Below are 6,000 nucleotides of genomic sequence, written 5' to 3' on the forward strand. Positions count from 1 at the left end.
ATAGGGATATAAAATTCAAGCGATGTTATTCAATGATGCAATTCAAAAATTCGATGCTATAATTGAAAAGGGAAAATCTTACATTATACGAAATGGAAGCGCAAGACCTGTCAATGGGAAGTATCGAAATGTGAATGACGAAATCGAATTGTCTTTCACAACTACAATGGAAGTAGAAGAGATCAAAGAACGCATATGCTATAAGATATCAAACTCTTTTCTTCAATTCAATGAAGTGCCAAATTTTGCTAACGGAGATATCGTGATTGGTAATTATAGTTTTTAGTCAAATGCATATTTTACAATCATGTTCAGAGAGTCTTACTCAGTATTACTTTTAAAATTCAAAAAACTCTACTTACATTTTATATTGAAGATGGGGGAAAAAGCACTCCACATGACATTCGTGAAAGCATTGGTGTAGAAATTCATGATATCTAAGGTTGTTCATTGGCTAATGAATTCTTTCTATAAAAAAATTTTCTCTTTGTTTTCAGATATTATAGGATTGGTAGTCAAAGTAAAACCTGCGTTCATCATCAATGTTAAGAGGCCAAGTGAAAGAACAATGAAGAAACGGGAAGTGACTCTCCTAGACAGTGGGTAAATATCATCCATAAATTCAAACAACTATTTTTAATCAAATAAAAAGAAGATAAACTTTATAATATTATTTACTCAACAGATTTGTTCTTAGTACCGGTGTAATACAATGAAATTATATTTGTGGGGAGATTCGGCTGACAACGAAGGAAAGTTTATGGAAGATACTATTCATGAAATGCCAGTTATTGCAGCTTTGAATGTGAAAGCAAGTTACTATGAAGGTGATTCTCTGTCATTATTATGTTATTATCATATTAAAAAGAATTGTATGCTAAAATCAACAACGTATGCCATATTCTCACTAATATCTATCGAACAGATGAACTAAGCATCTCCACTTCAAATATTAGTATCATTGAGATCAATCCACAACTTGAAGAAACTACTGCTATTAAAAATAGGTGAGCATGGTTTATTTAGTCATAATGATTATATTTACATTATTACTATGTCTAAACAGATTTTCATATAGCTGAAAGATTATTTAATTTGTCATTTTTTTAGCACTAAAAAACTACTATGTGGTGGAGGATTCTACAAACTATTGGGACCTACAAAGAGGATGATGGTTGCTGGTATCGTACAATTAGATGATATTATTACAAATAGTGTAACTAAATTGTATTGTGCTTTTATAGGCAAGATTATAAACGTTCAAAACAAGAACAATCCATGGTATGAAACATGTAATGGGTGTGGTGCAAGAGTTTACCCAGAGGAGGATAAAAAAAACTGTCACATGTACAAGATGTGAAACTAAGGACATAGCTTTTACTAGAAAGTATTTGTTGAGGTTAATAGTTTTAGATGGTTATCAAGAAGTTTACGTCACAATCTTTGATGCTATCGAATCTTTTATAGGATGTACTGTGGTTGAATATGCTGAGGCTCTTTTAAAGGTAGAAATATAATTTAGATTTTGTGTTTTCAATCTATTATATTGCTTCTAACTAAAATTAGGTGACTAACTCATCTTTGTAAAAACATATATTGGTGTTTTCTTCTTAGACCAATAAAAAGGAACTGTGTAAATATTACAAGAAGCTAATGTCATCAGAAGATAAAGGAACTGGTGAAGATCGATGTGAAGAAAAGAGAAGAAAGATCGCGGAAGAAATTGATTGTCGAAGAAGTTTACAAGGTGGATGCAAATGAAGGAATCCACCCAAGCAAGAAACTAAAAATAGAAAATTAAATATTACTTTACATTAGAGAAACACATATTAGTATTTTTGTTCGAAACATCGTCTCAAACACATCTACTATTTTATCATCTAAGAGACATATTATTGTTATTCAAAATATCGACGCGAAACACACCTATTATTTTATCATTTATAATTTAATGAAGTTATAAATTAATATGAGAAAATTTATGTTATATTTCAAACAAATTTGCCATATCGTTAAAATCGTGGGAAAAAAATAAAAATAAATGAACAATACTTTGAGATTTATTTTAGATCTCACATTAGTGACTAATCTTGAAAGTTAATAAGCATTTTAATTAATATATTCATCTTCACAATTATTATTACAAAAGAAACTGGACACACATGCTATATATTAAACTCTTGCATTTACCCTTATTTACCTCTATAATTAAGAATTCGACTAAAAATCCATATCCCCACCCAATTAATTAATCCCACAAAGCAAAAATACCAATTTCCATCCAGTCTAAATCATCTGAAATCAGGTTCTTATTTTTCAAAGAAGTGATCAGTTCCCATTTGGCTCCTCTTATTTTTTCTTCCTTGGGAACCGTAAGGCAACTGATTAGATATACGTGATTAACATTCATTTGAGAAAATCTGTCTCCTATAGGCCATGGGGGAAAGAATATTAATCTAGGAATTCTCTAATGTTTTTAAGGTTTAAACTGAAAAATGTTATATTTGAAGAATGAAAATAAAAATGAAAGAGAACGTTCACCCACGCCTATCAGCAAATTCATCCTCAATTCTGTAAAATTATCACACTTAATCATCTATAAATATCATTACTCTAAATATTAACCTAAATGCACGCATGCACATAATTATACATTGAATATAGGTGCAATTAAAAATCTAACATACAATAGCATCAATTTCTCATTTTCATAACCAAATATCTAACGCAAATTCACAAACATTGGAAGAAATAAAAACTTCAATTCATGTACCCATATGTCAGTTCATGCACACACCATTTAAGTACGATCCATTCAGAGAATTTGAATCACTTCATCATACATTAATTTATATTCATTAAGTATAAATGAATTACATTCATCTTCATGTATGTATTCATTGTCATTAATACTAAAATAATTATAATTAGTATTTAAGTGCATGTATCTCAATTAACATTCATTTCCATTTAGGCTCTAGTTCATATTTGCTCATTTAAATTCTCACCCCAACATCTCATATGTCAGTTCATGTACACACCATTTAAGTACGATCCAATCAAAGAATTTGAATCACTTCATTGGACATTAATTTATATTAATTAAGTATAAATGAATTACATTCATCTTCATGTATGTATTCATTGTCATTAATACTAAAATAATTATAATTAGTATTTATGTGCATGTATCTCAATTAACATTCATTTCCATTTAGGTTCTGGTTAGTATTTGCTCATTTAAATTCTCACCCCAACATCTCTCTCTCGCACAGACGAACACATATTTTGCAGGTGGTATTATGGAGGAAACAAAACCTATAAACAAATTAAACCCAAAAATTGTGATTCCTTAAATTTTGAAGCACGAAAGTATTCATTTTTTCAACTTCTGCTCTTCCACAAATGGCCAGCCTCAAATCTACCAAATTCTTCATGGCATCAACTCTGCTCTCTAAGTCCAAGTAAGCTCTTATTTATTTGATTCATTCATTTTAAACTATCAGTTGACTATTTTTCAATTTTTTAATTCTTCTTTTTTTTTTTGTTTAGTCTAAATAAATATTAGTTATTTAATTGTTTAATTTGAAATAGCCTTTTTTTAACCTTAATTAATATTCAGTGAGTATAATTTGGTTTTCTTGTGCATTTCTATTGATAATTACATCAACTTGCTTAGTTTAATCGTCTTTTTTTCCTTCTCGACTTCATTTTGGTATAATTGTTAACGAAAATGAGTATCTACATGTATTACATAATTTGAATGAAGAGTGTAATTTAGCTTTACAGTTCTAATTCTTTCAAGATTAATTTTTTTATATTCTTTTCGAGCACCAAAAAGGATGGTTATATTCAAACCACATTTTATACCATAAATAAATAATAAATACATCCTATTTTAATTATATTAAAGATTATTAATCTTTATTTATTATTAATTTATTACACATATTAAAATTGTGGTGTGAATACATTTAGCATTTGGGAAACTGCAGAGATTCTATGTATCTTCTTTGTTAAAGTTGATTAATTAATTCTTTATTGAAAATTTTCGAGATTTTTTTATATACACTTATCCTCCTTGTAATCCAAATACAAGTTTTAATAATAATGTTAATTGTTTATTAAAATTTTAATTTTACATTTACATTGAATAAATATATTATAATTTTAAGAAAATTATTTTGACTCCTCGACGGGCAATCGTAGGCAAATAATTGGAAGTATTAAAAAACTAGAATAAATATATTTTATCATTTATTTGTTTAATTGATTACATCTTCGACTGTCCTCTAGTTAATAACTCTTTAAACTCTTTTATTTTCTTGATGTCGAGTCACAGGAAATAAGTTCTTACACATGGATAACCAACGTAAAAGAACAAAATACTCAAGGCTCTCACAAGAGCAAAGGATCAGAAAAATTCAGCTTACAAATGAATCAAGAAAGAAGAGATACACACAGGACATAGGCAACAAGTGCAGTATCTCATCTTCCATTGAAATCAAACAAGAACAAAATTGGAATCAAATTCAAGGTCCTACTATTGGACCATTTGTACAGGAATAAATTTATTTGTACCTTTTTGTTCTCCAATACACGAGCTTAAGAAAATACGTTCATGCACTTTTTGTGGCGCAACAAAATATGAGTATGAAATTTCAGCATTTTGTTGTCAAAATGGTTAGGTACAAATATATTTTCTACCTTCTATTATCAAGCATTTGTATAATTTATTATTTAAAAATTTTCCAATCAACATTTATTAGGTCCAACTTGCTGACAACAAAATATCAAATCAAATGTATCATTTGTTTACTTCACAGTCGAGTGAAGGGATTTTATTTCAAAAAAACCTAAGAGGTTATAATAGCATATTCTCCTTCACTGCGTTCGGTGTAAATTTGGATAAAGATCTCGCTACATCAAACAAAGGAGTGTACACATTTAGAGCTCAAGGGCAAATATACCATGATCTTTTAGCTCTTTTACCAAAAAAACGACCTATATTTTTTCAATTGTATTTTTACGATGTTGATCATGAATTGGAAAACAGGATTCACATACTAAGAGATACCGATCTTGATAAAACCATTGTTCAACAACTAATGCAAGTTCTACAACACAATCCTTATGCTCAATTTTTTTGTACCATAAATGACCAATCCTGCATTGACAGTATACAGATACATGTTGCAAGCAATGTTAATGTCGATCAACGTGTATACAATACATCGACTGTAGATCAAGGACTGCCTTATGGATAGAAGGAAATGAAGATCTCATACATTTTGACAGGGATATCGTTGTTCATGCACATTCTGGAAATCGACATAATATTCGACACTACTTCAGTTGTTACGATTCACTTCAATATCCTCTGCTATTTCCTAATGGGGAGGCGGGTTGGCACCAAGACATTAAGAGAAATAGAGTTGAAAATAATGTAACCAGCAAAATGATTTGTACAACTACAACCACCAACGATTTCTCCCAATTTAATTTTGCAGAGGATATCATCATAAAAGAACGACATGGTGAAATTTATTTTTGCATACAAATGCATTTATTTAATCTAAAATACTTCATATAACCATGATCTAATATATATTATTGTGTTTTTCAACAGGAGTTACCCGAATCCAAGCATAAAAAATATCTTGCCGAGAATATTATTGTTACAAGCTCCAAATTCGATCGTTCAGCAAATCGATACTTCTTTGGGCAGGACGACTACTACAACAATATATTGTTGACATGTATATAAAGCTTGAAACTATTAGGCTTGATTTCTACATGACACAACAATCACGCATTCGATCAGAATTATATCAAGGAATCGTTGACACTGTAAATGCGGGCGAAACAAGAGGAGATCACGTTGGAAAGAGAATTATTCTCCCTGCATCATTTATTGGAGGTCCACGAGATATGTAACGTCGTTACTTGGATGCTATGGCATTAGTTCAACATTTTGGAAAGCCAGATATTTTTTTAACA

The sequence above is a fragment of the Olea europaea genome, unplaced genomic scaffold (genome assembly GCF_002742605.1).
Source record: "Olea europaea var. sylvestris unplaced genomic scaffold, O_europaea_v1 scaffold528, whole genome shotgun sequence".
Taxonomy (NCBI): domain Eukaryota; kingdom Viridiplantae; phylum Streptophyta; class Magnoliopsida; order Lamiales; family Oleaceae; genus Olea; species Olea europaea.